At 37.6% G+C, this 21,122-nt stretch overlaps 1 long non-coding RNA gene across 1 annotated transcript in view; it reads right to left on the bottom strand.

The window, feature by feature from the left end:
• Positions 1 to 6,521: 6,521 nt before the first annotated feature.
• The window catches only part of LOC118166695, a 29,872-nt gene continuing 15,271 nt past the window's right edge, over positions 6,522 to 21,122 (bottom strand). The window contains exons 3-4 of the long non-coding RNA XR_004750671.1: positions 19,333 to 19,428; positions 6,522 to 9,768 (exon numbers count right to left, since the gene is read on the bottom strand). This is a non-coding gene — a long non-coding RNA (uncharacterized LOC118166695). The remainder of the gene's footprint in view (positions 9,769 to 19,332; positions 19,429 to 21,122) is intronic.

The following is a 21,122-nucleotide window of genomic DNA, read 5'->3' as shown; positions in this document are numbered from 1 at the left end:
GAAAGTTTCTATCTCCATTGCAGAAGAGATAACCAAGAGAGAAGGTGAATGAAGGCTGCCAGGGAACTGGGGAGTCTGAGTGGAGGGGATGATTATGATGTGCAATTTAAGAAAACTGAATGTTTGGTGAGATGGAAAAAAAAGTGTGCGTTATTCTTTTCTAATTCGGTGAAAGCTATAGAAGATTAACTCAAAGGAGCTTTATGTCTCTCACAACAACAAAGTCACTAAGTGATTATATCAATTCAAAAGTATAAATCCAAATTGTTGTATAAATCCAAATAAACATAGCAAACATGCCTGCTATGAATTTTCTCTCTTGCTGATAATTTTGGAAGTTAATTTTACCACAGCATTCATTGTATGGAGCAATGATCAAACAGGAATATAAGTCAAGCGTGATAGGGTATTAAAATATTGCATGTACCAGTGTATACTTACTTTGGAAAAAATACCAGGCTTCCTTTCCTGCTGAAAGATTAAATTTTGTCTATTAAAATGTTCAGTAAAACACACCAGTACACTTCAATAGTAACCAAAGCAAAGAAAATTTTATATTTTGAACAAACAGAAACTATTATTTCAGCAGAATGAGGTACGAATATCTACTTGGAGTGCTTCCCTTAGGCAAGTGGTGTTCCACCACACCACCCCTGGGGAGATGCCATTGGACATGGAAAGCATGACATGTGTAGCCCTAGGAAACTGCAATCTTCAGAGCCATCCATAATCAAATAACTCTGCTCATCTACAGCCCAGGTGCAGGAGATTCAAAACCAGGCTATGTAGCAGATGGGTTCTTTAATGATGTAAAATGAAATTAAACCATTTTTTTTTTTTTTTTGTATTGATATGACTCATTCTAGCAAAATCAGCCAGAATTTTACCCAAACTGATCTATCAGGAGGTACAAAATAGGTAAAAGGCAATCTAGGAATCTAGGGAGTGCCTTTATTTTAATTATGCACACAAAGCACCAATTATGTGTATCTGTATAGTGAAATCTATTAAGCATAATATTCAATTAACTTCACTACTAAAATACTAATCTTGTACTATGGGTTAGTTAAGACCTTATAGCTGATGTGCTCTGCTGCCAGGCTTTCATCCTGCTGAGATCCAGAGATGGACTATGAGAGCATGCTCAGGTTGCTTGAAGGGGCTTTTACTGACCTGTGGCTTGGGTCCAAAACTTAGGTGCTCTGTACCTACCCCTGGGGCCATATTCTTAGAGCTCTGCTTTACCTCTGGGAAAATACTGGATTTTTTGGCTACACTTTCTACTAGGAATTGATTTATAAATAGTTTATGGAAGATAGTTAAATTATTAATAGATGTTAGAAGTGTGCTACAGATATAAGTAATCTGCATTATAGCAGTTAAAAGCACAGAGATAAAAGGGGAGCTGGAGCAGGTGATCTCTGGATGTCCCTTCCAATTCCAGTCATTCTGTGGAACTGGTTTGGAACTGCTGAAGTGCAACAGGAGCCATAAGCACCTCAGTGTATCTGAGTATCTGGCACTCTGGAAAACTGAATCCGGGCCCCTAAACAACAAGAATCAATCCTCTGCCGTTTTCCCAAGGAGGGACAGCATGACTGGCTTATTTGCTTCACTTGTACCATCTTTCTGCTGGATGTTTAAGAAAGACTCCTTTGAGTTACCTCCAGTTATGCACTTTTTTTTTTAAAGTGGGCAGTTATTCTCCCATAAGGAAGCAAAGGAACCTTGCTTTGGGGGTCCAGTGGGACACTGGGGAAGGGGCACCTATATGTGCCTCTCAAAAAGAGCACAGCTACTTGCACCAGCACACACACTGTGCTTGCTGATTCACTGCGCTTACCAAGAGAGCATCCTGCAGGGCAGACATCCCACAGGGAGCAAGGGGGTCAACCCACATGTTTATGCAGATGAAATAAGCTGCACTTGTTGAATGTTATATCTGTATGGCTTGCAAGCAGCTTAAGTGATTTTTCCTTTACATGGTCATGTTGCCACTTATTAGTTCTACCCTTGAAAGATGTCCCTGACCGGACATGAGAACTTTAAAGTGCAGTGACTGCAGGTCTTCCAGACTCTGCTTTGCATTTTTTAACCCTGAGTATAATGGTATTTTCCCTGAACTTTATTCCTTATGCAGCATTATTTTCTATGTAATCATTCCTCAGAATGTATTTTCAAGATAGGTTGGTCAGACAGGGCTGCCTGTACAACTGTCAGTCCCAATGCCTCTTGCACTGTTCAGTCTCTGAACACTGAGTGAAGGAAATATTTCGTGTTTCCAGTCTAGAGGCGTTTAATGGGGTCTGTAAGTTCAGATCAGGAAACCTATCTGAAACAAACAAACAAAAAACGCAAAACCCCAAAACCAGAGTACTTGTTTTTATCCAGTTTTTATGGTAGCACATGCCATTAGTTTTCATCCAAAGGGGTGAATTCTCAGTGATCGTGTTGTCAGTGTAACTCTAGAGGAGGGGTGTATGGTGGAAACTGAAATTGGATTAAAAGTTACATTTGAGAGATCAAACAGAAACACACTTCACTGCTTCCAGGACACAGGAACATGTATCATGTTCAAAATAGGTAAATGATTTTGACATTCTTAGAATGAAACTGAACTATTTGCACTGCATCATGAATTATTGCTTAATGATGTGAAAAGGAAATATCATTAGGATGATTACAATATAATCAAAATAAGAATTTTCTTCTTCTGACAGGGCTTTAGAAAATGATTTACTTAATACAATAGTTAGAATTTTAAATTTATTGCAGGAATGTAAGAACTGTGGTAAGTAATTTAATTAACCTTTTGTTGGTTACCTATTGACATGCAATGAACCATACATTGACACATCTACTAAATTTAATATGAACAGTTCCTTTGCCATAATTGCTTCCCTCTTTTTTTTTTTTTAAAAAAAAAACTTAATCATGAACTTGCATTCAGCAAGACAGCTCTTTTTGAAACTGAACTAACTTTTCAGAGTTTCCCCAAAAGATGTCCTTTTTTTTCTATGTAGCTATTTCTTTGTGATCAATATATGACATTTAAATTGCAAATGTATTTGGCAAATGACAGATTGCAGCTATATGATATAAACTGTTCTAAATCATGCTAATGTTTTGCTTTTCAATTATTCCAGATACACTTTGTCTGATGGATGAACATCACAACACTTTGTCTGAGTGAAGATTATAAGCTCATATTGTGTTTCCATATTAATCTAAGAGTATCTGATTCAGTTCTTTAAAATGTAATGCCTTCTGATAGAGATAATTGCATGCTCTTGGTAAACTGGGTTTGATATAGCAAGCTGGCTGGAGAATGTCAGTCCTTTAAAGGAAATCCATTTTGCACATTTATAAAATTTGAGCATGCTTGAATATACAAATGAAATAACTTGAATGTGTAAATGTGTGTGTGTGCACAACTATAATCTTTGTAATATTTGTATAACTTTGTTTTCTGATCTTCCCTTGCTAACATAAATGCCCTGGAAAACTATAAACAGAGTTTTGGAAGAATTGAGTACCACGAAGCCTATTAACTTCTAGTATACTCATGGTGCACCTGAAATTAAGATTCTAGCAGTGTATTTATCTGTAAGCTACCTATGGCAAAGGGCCACAATGTTTTAAAGGAGGCTCGAGAGATGCACTTCTAGCATGTCCTGGATTGGAAGGAGGTATAGAGTACACCTTACCTTTTTACTTGGTAATCATGTTTGATCAAGTGTCCTGCCAGCCCTCAGTACCAGAAACACAATTCATCTCTATTTGGTTTATAAGGGATTATAACTGTATCATTCCTTGACACTCAAAAAGATTTATCCTCCTTTTCCAAATGATGCCAGAACCAGTTACAATCGCATTCTGGCCATCAGCATTGTAATAAACTTTCTGCCAGCAGGAAGATACATGAGCTTATACAATGCAATTTAACACAGTAGGCTGATCCCAGCAACTTTTGATTATTATTATTTTTAAATTTATTTATCCTATGTCTGGCTAGATTTTAGCTATGGCAGTGTTACAGAACTATTTCTTTTGGCTTCTTGGCTTAGAACTTGGCCTGAAATCAATAAATTGAGAGGAAGAGCAACGCAGAATGAACAACTAGGAGTATGTAAGCATTGTTACCCTCTTCATTTCCAATGAGTAACTCTCTGTGATCAAGAAGCTCTGAGCCTGGGGAAAAGCTTTGAGGTGCACAAGTCCCAGCTCAGCAATGAACCACAAATTCAATTTTTGAACCTGACATTGCTGGAAAGTGTTCATGGGTTCTTGGGGAAAGTAAAAGTGAAATGTTTGCAGACTGGCTGATAGGTCAATGCAATGCTTTTGGCATACAAATTTGAAGTCATTTGCAAGGTACAAAGCTTGCTTCTGTTCAGATTAAAATGATAGAAAATGTGTTCCAATTCTACCTTTCTTAAACACATCTTCGTGTAGGTGCATGCTCTGTATAAGCATGTGAAAATGTTTTTAGCAATGCATACAACAATTCAGCTGGGGCAACATATATGTGAGTTAGTACATAACTTAATGGCTTAGTAAATTATAATTAAGCAGACTATTGAAATGTCTGGTTTCTTGGCAGAAAGATGAAACTTTATTTTGTTTTACAAAGTGTAACTTTGATCCCAGTCTTTGGCATAATTTGGATTTTAATATTCATACTTTTAATTTTCCTACAAAATAAAGTAGATTATAAATGTTGTCTATGATATTCCTAGCGTTGGGAAGGCTCAGTGAGAAACATCAGATGAGATGAATGTATGTCTGGAAATAAATGCTGCAAATGAAATGAACTCATTATTGTTGCTCACTTAGTGGAGGCAGTCATATAGCTAATGTGTGCCAGTGACAACAGATCTGCAGAGTATCTCTCAGACATAAGATTAATGATCTTGGTATTAGACAGGACTAAGTTCCCGAGGAATTTTGATTAACCAGTCTAAATCTATACTGCCATATGCTGGGCCAAGATAAAGCTGAGGAATATATTCAGGATGTATCTTTACACTGTAGCTTTCTCATAAGTCTAAGATAAATCTTCACCTTATTGAGGCAAAAAGAACGCCTACCTGTCTGCCACATCAGCATGACAAACATCCCTGTCATTAAAGGAACAGAAGATTTAATCTCTGTAAACTGTGGGATCTTTAAAGTTACAAACTTGAGGCCAGGTCCTTGTAAGTGTTGAATATTCCTTAAAATAAACCCGAAAGGTTGTTTCATGTATAGGAGTTGTGTTTGCCCTTTGCCTGCCAAAAAAGGTGTTAAATAAATCCCGGCCGTGGTTCCCCTCTCCATCCATCAGAACAGTGTCTGAGGGATGCTCACGTCTTCCCCGTCTCTGGTCCTCACAGAAGGGTGAAGGGAGCTATTCCAGAAAGGGGGGAGCTAAGAAAGCACAGATTTTCTGCTCTGCAGAAGAAATGCTTTCTCTCCAGTGTTAACAGGAGCAGGAACTATAGAATAGGCATGCTAGATTCTTCGTTTGGCCATGGGTATGATGTGAACAAAATAATGGACACATAGTACTGAAATAGTCCTTACCATAATGTGTGTCAAATTATAATTATTACTGTCATTATACACACCTATATACAAGAGAAAGCTCTTTTTATCTTTAGAATAGCAAATAGCTTTTCCTCTGACATTCTGTATTTAGCTCAATTACAGGTATTGCAAGCATCCTTCCAAACACGATGAATTCAACCTGCAGACACCAGCCCTGTGTTTGATGTTTTTCTTTTTTCATCCTCCCCTCACTATCTTTTGTCCATTTTATTCTCCAGCAGAGACTAATTAGAACTGATTTTACCCATACAGTAATTTTCAATACTTTTTCAGCATTTGACAGGACTGAAAATGATCTCAGTGAGAGCCTTCTGCCCTGTCACCCTCAGCAATACTGAGAATAAGGGGATAAAAGTACTCTGTGGCCCAGATTCAATACAACATCTGTACTCTTAATTTTTATTTAGGTGCCTAGTTGATTTCAGAGTAAAACTTAAAGCTAAAATGCTTTGTTGAAGTCTGGTGTTCAGATACCTAGATGTCAGCCATTACGGCATCACCCCCAGAGACTCTAAATAGTGGGTATATATCATCTCAGTTCTCTCTATATAAATACATTTCCATTTGGCCTCCACATTAACAATGAAAAAAATTTGATTGCCTCCTTTTCAGTGCAGTGGACCATTTGCCTCATTCCACAGCCAACATTTTCCTGCTGGTACACAATTTTACACTGAGATTCAAATGGGTTTATAAGCTGAGAGGAAAGAAGGAAGCAAGGAAGGAAAGAAAGGGAAGGGAAGGAAATTAATCTGATTCTTTTCATGTCTGTGAATCAAGATCTCCAGCTGTGGAAAACTAATTCAAAATATGTTAGTGCCAGCATCAGCAGCCATGGAAGTGCCAGCTTCCAAAAATTCATTTCGATTTTGGTGAACACATTCTTCACTGAGGTTACTCTTCATAATGAATTTGATAAAAAATACAGGGACTCATGGTATAACATATCTATTGACCTTATTTCTGCCAGGTTTGTTTGATTTTTCTTAATTAGAAAAATTCATTAACATTTCTGAGTCTAGGAAATTAACTCCAGGGAAAAAATCAGAAATAGTACATAAATAAAAAATGCCATTCTTTTTGTTAGGAGTATGACTGATGAAAATGGCCAACAAAGAAAACTGAAAAAAACATGACAAAAAAGAGTTAGGAAAAGAACACAGATATGACCCATGGTAGAGATTGCGATAGCGTGTTTAGCTCTGCAAGGTGTTGAGTATCTTCTGTTTAACCTGGGCCATATCTTGATTCCCTCCTCCAACAAGTTTTTATTGTATTTCAGCATATGTCTATTCTAAATTATGTGACTATTATCTCATCACTATGGAAAAATATGCCTGTTTTTTCAATTAAATATATCAAGAATATTAGGCTGAGTTTCTCAGTTGCCCTAAGAAAGCCTCTGTCATTGTCATATATAAGAGAAGTATTTTTAAAAGGTTGATATTGCTGCTGGTTGATATGTACTTTACCTATTACGGTGAATGAAAGCCAATTCTAGCTTCTATATAAACAGGACTTAGAATTTCCCTCATATCCATACTTATTTTTCTCTTTATTTTTTCCAGTCTGAATTTGTTTTTTGAATGACAATTATAGTACCCGTATTTCAGATAAGCTTTTACTTATCTAAAGCATCTTTAACAGCCCCCCCTTAATGGAAATGCCACCCCTTTGTGTATTACAGGATCTCATTAGTGTTTAACATTAACATGGCTATACCACCTTAGAGACTCAGAGTTAAGGATTTCTTTTTGCTAACCAAGAACAGTTGAATGTCCTTCAAATTACCTGAACATAGTTCTTAGAGATATCCATTCCACCTAATCCAGTACTCCTAACCTAATCTCTCTTTAAATAATTCAATCTACCCTGGTCTATTTATTTGATTCTAGTTAATTTGTTCATGACTAATTTAACCTATCCATTCTAGATCATATATTTATGTAACATATAGTAACACTTAATGTCTTGTCAACACAGACTAAGTTCTTCAAGGAGAAGAACCAGAAGGGAGACAGCTGCTGAGGTACACATATTTGTGGTATCTCTTTCTCTCTTTGCAGTCTGATGGCAATGTCAAATTTTCATGCCACTGAAATAGGTGCAAAAGTAACACTTTTCTGTCATTTCTTCTTTCAGAAGACCCAGGCAAGGAAAGCAGAATTGGTACCAAGCAAAGGAATCTAGTTATGCTTACATTTTTTTTTTCCTTTTTTTTTTTTTTTCTTTGAAAGGCTATCAAAGCTAAAGTGGGGGATATTTAATATTATCTTTTAATAAGTCCTGTCTTACATTCTTTTCAAAATTGATTTGGAAAACCTGCCAACAGACCACAACAAAAAATAGCAAGAGACAAGAGGGAAAAGACAAACATTACTTTATAGATCAGCTGCTATACTCAGACTTCAGGAGCAGAAGTCTAAAGGATTCAGTACTTTTGACTAGCTGGAAAACTAACATAATTCATTCTTCTAAAAAACATTTGAAAGGCACATGGATGTTCATAGAGAAAAGCCATTCAGAAGCAAGGATTACATTGATTAAACACACACTACAGAATTTTGGATCCCTGACATTAGAGGAGTTGTAAAAACAGCTTGCCAATAATGAAGAACATGGGGAGAAGAAAAAAAAAAAAAATAAAGGAAAGATTTTGGCAATTGTCTTATATAAAGTGAAACAAAACTGATTTTTATTTTATTTTATTTTATTTTATTTTTTTTCTATACATACACTCTTATCTGTTGGAAACACACAGAAAAGTGTTATGTCTTGGAAGAGCCAAGTAATCACTGGCTGACCATGAGAAGCCAGGGTGATGCATGCCAATGCAGCTCCAGGATGCATTTACATGCCTACCAAAAGAAAGAGAGAGACGGCTGGATATTGACAGATAGCCTGGCAATCATCAGTGCTGTTGTTCTGGTATAATACACCTTGCTGTACCTCTCTCCTAACTTGTTCCAGCCTGCTCTAACCCTTTCTAGTCAGCACTTTGCACTTAGGATTTCTACGTTGTGCACATAACATTTAGAACAAATGGCAGGATGACCAGGAGGACAGAGAAGCCATGTCACAAGCATGGGAAATGTCTGCAACACCACAGGGAGAAGAATTACTTAAACAGAAAGTAACATAATGACAGATGGGTGCAACCTAGTCACAAATAAAGTGGCAAAAAATAGAGAAGGCAGCCTAACCATCAGAACTGAAAGTCGTCCAAGTAGAAGTTTCCTGGAGGTAGAATCAGAGAAAGACTGTCTCATTCAGTTGACAAATAAGAACTTGGGATCATGCTACATAGCCCATTGTTATTAGATGCTGTTAGGTGTATTAAGTAGATTTTTGGCTCTTCTGTACTTCAAGGTGTCTGTCAGCACTAGAACAGTAAACTGCAAGACCAGTTGTGCATTTTTTGTACTCCTTCTCTAATTCACTGATGACCCATCAATACCAAATGAAATGGCTTTATTATAGGCAACATCAAAACCTCTCTTGTATTCAATTTTATCTTAGCTTCTTTTCTTTTTATTGAAGATCAACACAAACAGCAATGAATAAAGAGTTCATATGTGTGGTCTCAGTGCTTGGCATCTCCTGGCTTTGGAAACTGCCACTTTTTGGCAATGTTAACACAAACTGTTCTACAAGATCTGGGACAGTCTGGAACCAGCCCAGATTCAACATGCTGGAAACAGCTTCTGTGTTTCCCTAGGGAAAGTTAGAATGATGACTCTGTCCATTTCTTCAATATGCTAGGTAAGAATGTGAAGTTAACATTGGATGATAAGGAGTTTGTAGTGTTCATTCTTCTCTTCTGTTAAGTTCCCTGCTTCCCCTCCACCTTTGCATATCAGCTGTGCTCTCCTCCTGGAGTCCATGATATCTTTATGGTCTGTGTGAGCTGCTAGGGTTTGAAAGATAAGAATCCCAGGCCATTTGTTCCATATTTGCTGACTGCTGCTCAGACATAGGGGTGTTTTCCACAGCACTAAATGAATTTGGAGCAAAGTTCTGCAGAGATTTCCACCTCATAGAGTTCTCAGGGATTTCACTTTAAACAAACTGTAGTTCTCGTACATCTGAGGGATTTGCACAGAGCTTAAACTCAATGCACAGCTGAATGGCATTTGTGATTAAAAGGCAACACTTGAAGTGGAAATAGATCCACCCACACTGGAAAAAAAAAGAGCATTATAAACCTTTGAGGGCTGCTCATAAAAATCACTAAACAGCAGACACACCATGAAAGAAAAGAATGCAGAAGAAGAAAATGGAATGCAGCTTATTTATTATTTTATTACTGAGAATTGAACTGTTATTTCACCTATTTACCCTCTGCATGCTGTTGTTCCCTCATTCTATATTTATTTATTAGTCTGCTAATTGCACTTCTTCAGGGCCACATTATTCCTGCATAACTCTATTGCCACATCCCCAGTGAGCCTCCAGTCTACCACAGTGAGCTTTATACCAGTTTCTGGGTCCCAGCCTGAGGACAGCTGCTGGGAGAATTCACAGAGGTGTCACAAAGTTCCCCAAATGCTTTGAAATGAAGTTTCAAACTCTCTGTTGCAGGCAAGACAACGACTTCTGACTCCAGGACAGAAGAAACCTTTGTCTATCCCTCTGACTATCTATGAGAGTGACAGAATGAAGAACAAGCACTAAGTTATCTGGACCATCTCAGAGACTACTTTACTCCTTTTACCAGGAGTAAAGACTGATCTAGAACCAATTCTGGCTACAAGAAGCCATTAAAAGCTTTTCTGTATCCCATTCACATCTACAGAAGGCTAGGAAGACCAAGCTTCTGGACACTCAGCCACATCAGCATCAGTAACAGAAGTTTTTTTTTTTTTTTTTTTTTTTCCAGAGGTCAGTCCACATGGCTGCAGCCCTATAAAATGACTGGTTGCTGCTGTCATCAAGGGGCTTTCTGCTGCAGTGAACCTGTCATCCCTACGGAAAACTTGGCAAATGAAATGCTATTTCCATTTCCCTGTCCTAGCTGCAGACAGAGCTAACCTGCTGCCGGGATCCAAGACTGTAGTCTGCCAGCTGGACCATGCTGTCCTACAGCATGTACCAGGCAACATCAGAGAGGTCTCTCCTACATCATCTGGTACATGCCAGAAGTCATCAGGAGTGGGCCATTGGCTCATGTGACAGAATGGCATCTGGCTCTGCAAATGCAGATACAACAGTATCTCCTTCCTACCATACCAGTGGGGATGTCTGGACATACATCTTTTTCTACCTATATACCAAAGTACAAAAAAGAAAGGAGTTCCTAACAAGAGGAATAAATTTATGTCCTTATCTACACGGAGTTCAGATAAGTGCATAGCTTCTGATCATGGTCAGAAAGCAGGTGAAAAAATGAATAACTTCAGAGATGCTACTCATGATGGAGAGAATATTAAAGAGCAAACTGGATGAAAGCTACTGGCAGAGCACTTTTCTGAGGCAGAAGGTAAATTACAAAGATAAAATTGGGGTCTGAGGCAAAACATGCAGTTTATTGATTGTAAAATTATCACTGCTGTCAGTCTCCAGACTTTCCTTTTGATGTTCATAATAACAGAAAATCTATATTAACCAGTTAGAAACAACAATACAACTTTAAGACAAAAGAAATGGGATATCAGAAATTTAGCAGGAACCCTTGTTTAAAAGAATACATGAAACACATTGATTGCTTGTAACAAAAGTATTCCTGCTCATTAGTGGAAAAGAACCCCTTGGAAGAGCAACAGGAGGAGGAACAAGAACGGACAAGGCCAGAGAAGCTAAGATGCTGGTGGTCAACAAGACACTGAAAGACAGAAATAAGGTGGGGGTAAATGGCCATTTGTATGCCTTGTCTAGGAAGAAGGTGTTAGAGCATGGTGGGATCAGTTTCAATATTAGGTAAGGCAGCTGGAGAGGTCAGTGCAGGGCATTGGAGTGAGGAAACATTGCAGAATCTGAGACTGCAAGGAGAAATAAGTAGTAGAGGAGCTTGGAAAGAAAAGATAATCCAGGCCTTTTTAAGAGGAGAAGCTGAGGTATGATACATATACAATGATTGAAAAATACAGGAAGAGGAGTGGATACTGAGAGCGTGGTGAAAACAACAACAACAAACTGTCACCAGGGACAGGAAGCATGAAAAGGTGCATTTTTAAACCTGTGACCAAGCTGAAATGAGTGAACTGAAGAAGACAAGGATAGATGTCATCACAAGCTGAGCACAGGAAGGAAATTTGCTTGTCAAATTTGTCATGGTCTTCTACTTTTTAGGTATACTTTTGAAACTATCTACTTCACTCTGACAATGTATTTTAGAATTTCATTTTATCTTAGAATGTTGACAGTGTTATGAATAATTCGTCCCTTTCCTCAAAATGGAAAGAGATTTGTTCCAAAGACCTTTTTGTGTGCTCAAGTACTGAACAGTGGAACCAAGCTCCATTCACGTTTTTGCTCTTACTAAGAATGTTTGAAATAAGTCATACATCATATGCCTTCATCTGTCAAATATTTTCATTTGCAGTATTCTCATTTTCCTACATTTCTTTTAAGTTTGTATTTGCAAGTAAATCATGTGGTATTGTTAGGTGGTTCTTACCGCAGTAATCTTTTAATGAGTTTTTAGTAGCTTGTCAAGTGTTGAGTATTATACTGGAAATAAGTCATAACCAGTTCTGTGATACTTTCCACTTCAGTTTTGCTTATGTTGAAGGTGGGCCTTTCAGGGAGACAGAAAATACGTCAAAGTTCAGTGCACCTGATTTGAAAAATGTATCACAATCCCATAGCATTTAGAAAGATAAATGCTGCAGTTAATTTATTATGCTGCCAATTTCTGAATTAACAAGATATCTTCTATGAATTAAAAAAAACAACAACAACAACAAAAAAAAAACAGTTCAGTGAACAGAGCAACTGATATTTGCAAGCAGTCATGACAGTCTTGTTAACAACTATAGATTTCTTTTACAGTAGCAAAATCGTTAATCAGAAGGAGATAGGCCAAGTTATATTGAGCTCCATTCCTTAGAGGTCACTCCTTGCAGTTGCAGAGCAGAAATCTTAAAGGTTCCTTCCTTCCTGCACTACAAATCCAAGCTGGTTAGTTATTATATATGATGCCATCTAGGTTGGATATCTTTCTAAAGGAAAAGGTCTTTTAAAGCACGATCCCTAGAGAAAGTGTTATTGATTGTCTTTTGAACTTGGCATGCTTCCTCACTCTGGATGGGGTAGACACCATCTTGTGATGTGGCTAGAAAGTGCCTGAAGCAGAATTCTGATTCATACCAAGGCTTGAAGAAAATGAAACATACCAGATAGTATTTAAAAACTTAGGAGACATGTTCTGCACTTCCTTATGCTTTTATTCTCATAGGGATGTCAGTTGGAAGGCACTTCTGGAGGTCATCAAGTCCAACACCATACTTGAAGCAGGACTAGGCCCAGGCTAGATAAGGTCATGTGTGACTTCATCTATCAAGTCTGAAAATCTCTGAGGACAGATTTTACAATCACATTGGCACCCTGTTTCAGTGCTGCATGAAGGTTTTCCTAATATCCAATCTGCACCCTCAAATTGCAATTTATGGGCATTAATGATTGTCCTGGGATTTTCCAGTACCAGGGGCCATTTTCTTGGGGGTCCAAATCCATTTTCTTGGTAATGTGCTCCTAGTCAGCTACTAGAACACAAAAATATATACTATAAACACATGCATCTGATAGCCAGATGAGCCATTAAATTACTTAGGTCAGTGAAGCTCAGCACTGTATCACAGCTATTTAGTAAAATATGTTTTATTTCTTGAAGTCCAGAGATACAAGCATTTGACAGGAGAGAGAAATGTTACCAAATTTAAAGTGTTACTAAATATGCAAAAGAGAGCTGCTAGGGTATGTGCCTGCATTTCTTTTCAAAACTTCATTTGCTCTCCCCTTAAGGTATAATTTCATCCACTAGGGATGCTGAAGCTCACATAATTTGTGATGAAAAATTCCCTATATTAGGAAATATTTCCTTTTATTATTATTATTTTTGGTTCTGGTAAATACAACAGACATGACCTAATTCTTGATGAGGCCAATGGAAATAGTTTTGTTGCTTTTACATAGATTTAGATTAAGCTTTCTGTGAGCTGACACATGCTTGCCTCACATGAGGCAAGGTTTATCTCAGATCTTTGTCTGTATTGGAGGGAATATTTATGTTATGCTCTTGGGTTTTCTTGATGTCAGGGAAGTAGGATTGTGGGCAGGGCAGAAGGTTATGTAAAAAAAAAAAATCACAATGAAAGCAGAATAAAAATAATTTTCCTGTTTTTACTGAAAACTAGAAGAGAGTATTTCCTTGAGAAAGAGGGGGTGAAAGAAGTTAATCTCATATAAGGAGCATAGGACAATGCAGTGTCTCCAACAGAGAGGATTTTTACAGAACCAGTAGCATTCTCTACAGTTTTGAAATGTAGGAGGAAAAAAAAAAAAAAAGATATCCCCTTGTTTCAGTGCCTTCCTTGTGTCTCTTCAGTTCTTCAGTGTTTCATGGTTTGCAATAAGTAGATTGACAAGAACTTACAGACTAAAAATTCATGTTGAAATATGCCTTATCAACTGACAATAAAGGAAAAGGACATTACTGACAAAATGTTTGAACCTGTCACTGTACAACATAAGGCATTCCTCTTCTATGCTTCAGGACTTAACAAAGATGTTCTGATAGCATTATTTTTGAACTTTTTTTTTATTTAAATAAATAAATAAAAAAGAAAAAACACAAACAAACGTGAAAACAAGAGCCCTTATTCCTCCTTTCTACCATCCAGTACATTGCAGGTTCAAGTTCCGTCACAAAACATGCAATATTGTCTTATGTGTTACCGTAAGCCTTGAAAGATACTAACAAAAATAAATAAATAAATAATCCTGTAGAAGCTCATGTGCTTGGACAACTCTCACAAATTCATAGAATAGAATAGTTCAGTTGGAAGGGACCTACAAAGATCATCAAATCCAACTGCCTGACCACTCCAAGAGTAGAATGGATGGGCAAGGAAAGGAATAGCAGCCTAGCCAGGGGAGCAGGCTATAAGGAGCTGGGTGAAGTCTCTTTCAGGTGAACAAATTTCTGCTTGCATTAGCTCCACCTGCACAATCACTGCTGCTAGATAACCATTCTGTTGCTGCTTCCCCAGTGTGGTTAGATGTATGGAAAGATGTCACACGCTTTGCCAAAAGAGTGACCTGCAATTCTGATAAAATGTTCTTTAGAAACACCTACAAAGATAGAGGCTGCAGTTTTAGTAAACCATCAGAAAGATCTTAATATTCCAGATGTCTTCATACATAATCTATTTAGTAAACTACTCAATACTTCAAAAAAAAAATAATGCAGGAACTGATCTAGCCTGAGAACAGATGAATAGTGCATTACAGCTAACTAACACAGTAGAAGAGAATAATGTTATAATTTCTTTCAGGTCCTCCCCCGCCCCTAAATTTGCATGTTCTTTCTTTTGTTCCATGTACTGAGGCATAACGATTACAATAACTGTTTGTTCATCTTTTCAGAAAACAATCTTCACTAGCTACAGCATAATATTTAAAAGAAACTGGAGTTATTCAAATGTGCAATTGAAAAGAAAGCGTTCTAAAGTAAGGATGTATTTTAGATATTTTTTTAAAAATGTGATTTGAAGTAAAAATGTATCACCATTCATGATTAGAAATGTACACCATGTTCCTAAAGAGGGAGTGATACTCAAGTGTTTTTTTGTCTTCCATCTCCCTCCCATGTTGGCTCTCATAAGGGTCCTTTGGTCAAAAATGAGAACAAAGACCTGGCAATACATTTCTCTCTTCCACAAGTGAAATTCCAAGTTTTCTAAAAATTAATGTAAAAATACCCCTAGTTTCAGTTATTATATCTATGCTCTAAGGACCCACATCATCTATGCTCTAAGGTTTCACACTCATATCATCTATGCTCTAAGGTTTCATCTATGCTCTAAGGACCCACCGCCCTTCCTCTGATGGAGCCCAGCCATCAGTTTGGCTCAGACCTCTAAGGAAATTAAGATGCAAGGCAATTAAGATGATCATGAGTAGCTAAAGATTCAAGATAAAAACAAACAAGCAAACAAACAAAACCACTAGGAGAGGTACAAAATCCTCATAGAAAGAAAACAGATTTGATGGAAGAAGGCAACTCAGCAATGTTAAGGACTTGTTTCAGAAAGAAGCAGAGCCTGACCATCTTCCTGAGTGACAGATACCTGCCTGACCTTTCTGCCTGAGCAGAAAGCCTCCGGGAGTCCTATTAGAGGTGGTGAGCATACTAATGCTTAGCCTAGTAGCTCATTAAATTTCAGCTGACTTTAGTTCACATTTGCCAATAATAAAAAAAAATATATAGTATGCATTTAAGCTATATATATCCTGCCAGCAGAGCCTTTAGTGGAAACTGAAGTTGTCTGCATGAAGTGACCTAAAGGAGGGAGGTCTGTAAGGACATGAGAGCTCTCAGCATTTAACAGGGTCCTGTTCCTGCAGCTGTCCAAAGCCAGACCTTGACTGAGACAAACCTGTCCTGTTCAGTCAATTGTGAAATAGATATAGTGGTCTCTGGATCAGTACAGAATCATCATGTAATTGTAATAATCACCCAAACCCAGATACAGTGCTCCCAGTCCTTCAGGTTAGACATAGCCTATGGCAAAGGCTGGAAGTTATCAGGTATCATCAGCCTTTCCATCCTTAAATGCCTCCTACAATTGCTTTCTGGTGAAATTTTTTCACCTCTACATATTGCAGGTAACTACTCCTCTGCTGTGATTGGAATGATTACTGTCTCAGCTGCGGTTAAGTTACAAGTTACTTAACTTGTATAGGATGTTTGATAATAATCTATTCTTTTAGTATTATAATCTATAATCATAATGTATTCTTTCAATATTACATCTTGACAGATTCATTTCTCTCTCCTTATGCTTTCTTTCTCTGTCATTAACTGCAAATGAACTGTTAAAACTTTTGGAATATGTTCCATTACAGCACATTCATTATTTAACAGATACGATTCATTGCTTCCTCCTCAAATAACAATGAGATAAAACAACGGTTGAATAGAATTAAAAAAGCTCGAAGTTTTAAATCTTTGGTCCTAATTAGCTTCTAAAAAGCCTGAGAAGCTGGCCTAGCCCACTTATTTTAGGAGTTAAATGAATCAAACTTACCTGAAAATAACACACATGCTTTGGGGAAATGTTTTAATGGAGAGACCTGAGCCTTCCCCTGGTGTCACTACAGGTCCAGTCAAACAAGGTTGTAGAGAGATATGAAAGCTGATTGCTGGATGTATAATAATTGCTTAAATACACACAAAAAGCTTTTTATTCTCTCTAGTGCAGTTGCCTGAATTTCTGCCTGTGAAATAGGTGACAACATGCTTAATATTCTAGGAGCAGTAAGGGAGCAGGGGAGCCCTGTGCAAAGCATGCATAAACTACCTTTGAGGAATTAGCCTTTGGTGACAGAAGGCTACTTGTTAGCAGTCTTTTGCACCATCCCCACTACACTTCTTAATAAAATGCCCTCTGAGGAGAAATATTAACTCAGATATTTAAAACCCTGGGAAGTACAAAATGTTAAATACTGGCACATATTAAAAAATTATTAAACAGAGGTCTGAAAGCAATTATTTGAAAAAATGAACTAATTTATAAATGCTTCTGTTACATAAGTAGGGACCAGTATTACCCAGGTCCGTTATTTTTTGTTATTATGCCTAGTCTGTATATCATGTACCATACCTGACGGCCACAAAGAGTGCAGTAAGTGCTTTAAATGATTTTATTTTCAAAGTTGTCTGTAGCAGTCATTTTAATAGCTATAACCTAGAGAAGACTGCCAGACTTTTTATAAAAGACCTGAACACCCTTGAAGCCTAATTCTTCTATCACTTAGGCTGTGAGCTGTTCTGTAAAACACATTGTCTGATTCTGTGCCCAGCAATAGCAGACTCATTCCATTTGGCACTTGAAGAATCAGATTGTGACCTGTCAAACTTACAACAGTGCTCCCACCCATAATGGAGCTGTGATGGTTTTGAAGCTGCTTGCTCACTTTGATAATTCCCTTATTCTGAGCATTATTACTCATTATTCTGAGCAGCTCTAGGGAAATCATGGAAGGTACTACCTTCTGACCCATGCACCTGTACTTAATGCCATTAGTGCTATAGTTAAAGTGATTCAAAGAGCTACAACCTGTTCTGACAGCAGCTGTTTCAGTGAAAAGAACATGCTAACTCCAGCAATCCTCATGCTTCATTTCAGATTGCAGAATGAGAGTGTGAATTTGCAAGAATATATGAAATTGCTAGCTCTGGTTTGAATTTTGATAAACAGCTCAGAAAAGTAATATTTTTTTTAAAAAAAATCTGATTCTCTTTCAGTACGAAACCCTCTGCAAATCCACAGACTCAGGCTTTGGCAGATCTTTGTAGCACTATTTGAAAAACCTCTCAAATCCTGGAAGAAGCTGGTAAGGTTTCTCAGAGTTTTTCTTAGTTACGGAGTTATTGTTCTCAACTGTGAGAGCTTAACATGTTTATCATGACCAAACAGACACTATCTACCAATTGGTCTTTAAAAACCTCTTAATGACAGTGGTCTCTACACTTAAAGTGAAAAGTGACCATATATCTGTGCCAGACACTTACTGAAAATCATTTTACATAGACAAGTTTAAGCCCTGGTAACTGACAAAGAGTCAGCACAGAAGTAAAAGGAAAACAGGTACATTCCTACACATCATCACTGTCCCTATCATATTCCATAGATCAGATATCAGATAACGGATAATAAGCCTGCATGGTGCTAAATAAATCACAGTATGATAAAATGTCAACTAAATTAAAGTGAGAGGCTTTACTGATTTCCACAGCCTCTACATCAGAGTCTTAGTTATCTAAATAGTATAATGATAAATATATTTCAGTCATAACTAGAGACCATCACCAAAATAAAGAGATTGTAAGTTAAAACATGAATCCTCTCCTGTATTTGAAAAATGATCAATTTTCAAAATAGCATTCTATTTTTCCAAATTGAAGTTCATTTTCAGTGAGAAATATTTGCGTGTAGAGCCAGGTGAAATTGTTTAGCTATTCCCTTTGCACATCTGGACATCTACCTGAAAGCTATTACTGTGAGTTATGTACAACTGGGACAGAAAATAAAGCAAAAACAAGGCATAAAATGAATGATGAATACAGCCAAATGAACTCTGTGGTTATTCTTTTCTAACCAAGAGCTGCTGAAGATATTGTCCAGGGAAAGTCACTCCAAAGAATTACCCCTTAAGCATTTGCTTTATACTCCTACTTCATTTCCTTTCTAAACGTTTTGTTTACCATGTGTTCCCCCAACTACATTTTAGTTGGCTAAACAACTTTATATAACTTCTTCATGAAGATCAGTAATGCAGTTCTGTTGGTACAGCCTAACCTTGCAGGCTTCTTGTCAAAATACCATTGTGGTGAACCAGCCTTGAGATCTCGCTCGCTTACAGACCAGTCAAGCAATCATATCTTTACCCCTCACTTCTCATAAAGCTGGTCTGCCTTGGCAAAAAACAGCTAGAATAATCCTACCCGTAATATGCATATCAAGTAGTCACAAGAAACTGGGCTTCACATGACTCGCTTAAAGCATCCAACCACATTACCTTTTAGCTTTGTTGATAACATTTGGTGTCACTTTTCAAAGGCAGATTAATTTATGTGACGGCCAGACTTTCACAGATAATATATCCCTCTCTTACCTGTGAAAGACAAACAATACTCTCAGCTAATTATTGCATGTTCTAACACCTATAGTTAATGGCAAAGGAATTAATGGAAAAATACAGGATTTAAGGGAAAGGACAGAGCTTCCTAAGCATAGGTGTCCAACGCCACTTGAAATGCCTCGTGGCATACAGCTGCCATTGCAGAAGGCAGTAGGTCCCCCATATGCTCTGTGTCACACTTGCCAATGCCTTACAGATGGCTAGAGCACTCAAGGGAATCTATAATGTCACTGGATACCTCAGTTTAGGAAGTCACTTAACTCTGATGTCAGAAGAATCACAAACAAGTAGACAAAGCAGCTTTCTAAATTCAAGCTTATAGGTATTATTACTTTTGTCCATCTATTGCATTTGATTACTAAACTCTTCAGAATGTCTTATACATTTTCAGAGCACTGTGTGAGATTTTGGTTGGGAAATCTGTCAGAACTGATGCTATTGTGTGTTTAATTCCACACAGTGTTTTGAAACTATATGGGCAGACATTTTGTGGTACAATAACTCCAAAGGGGGGAAAAAAAGCCACCCCAAAACCAAATTATTAATAAACATATTTAGCCATTCCATCTGTCCCTTTAGCACCATATTACAGACATGGCAGCGACAATTCTTGTGGAGTCACAGCCCTTTTGCTACCAGGCCTGAGTCTGAGGGACACCCTGAGGACAAGACTCACAGAGACAGCTAGGGTAACCCTCCCTGTCAGTCTCTCCCCTGGAAGCTCCTGTGGAGTTGTACCACAGCACAAAGGTCTCAGTCACAAGTATAAACATATCAAAATTACTTCTGTACTGCTGTTGTCTAAGAGCCAGTGTGGGTTGCAGTGTGGATTACATATCAGAGAACTCAAATTCTCTTTTGGCTGGATGAGATAATGTGGGTAAACAGAATGAATTCAGATATGCTGTCTTATGATTGCATACATTTCCATTACAGACCAGTCAGAGAAAGAGATTTGTTTCTTCCTTATCCTAATCACCTCTGTAAGTCTCCCAAAATATGTTTTACATTTCCCTTCCAACATTACATCTGTTTTTTTCATTTTGTTTAATCTGTTTTTGCTGTCAGTAGGAGCAAGAATATAATGTAGTTCACATGCACTGCTTATTTCCAGTTCACCAAACAAATGATGTCCAAGCACTGAATAAGAAACCTCTGATTAAAACTCACCCAGTTAACAGCAATTATGTAATAAACCTTCACGATTATGAAGACAGTGGTACTAAAACAACCTGAACATCCTCCTCAGAAAGCCATGCTGTTAGGGTCAACCATTTTTCTCTACTAGCTTGGCACTTGGTTCATGCCTTGAACCCAACAGAGCCTGGGTCCAGGTTGAAGTCAATGACATTAAAGTATACCGCTGCTTGTTTTGTTTGTAGAGGCTACCTTATCATTGTAAGAAGTGTCTACATCCATCCAAAAGTACTTACATTTCCGTAAGTCTATATTATGTCTTAGATTTCTCATACAAATTCATGTGCACTTGTGAATCAAGTCATTTTGGTGTTCTTAATGAAATCAGTTCTGTTGAATTCAGTAAGTGACACTTGTACCAACAGACAGTTTTTTTACTCTGTGAGCTTGCCTTCTCCCTGTCACAAGCAGAAATTTACCTTTTAATTAATCACTGTGAGCTCTTGTTTTATATATCTGCAATGATGGTC

The sequence above is a fragment of the Oxyura jamaicensis genome, chromosome 4 (assembly GCF_011077185.1).
Source record: "Oxyura jamaicensis isolate SHBP4307 breed ruddy duck chromosome 4, BPBGC_Ojam_1.0, whole genome shotgun sequence".
NCBI lineage: Eukaryota > Metazoa > Chordata > Aves > Anseriformes > Anatidae > Oxyura > Oxyura jamaicensis.
This window is presented reverse-complemented; position numbering and strand designations above follow the sequence as displayed.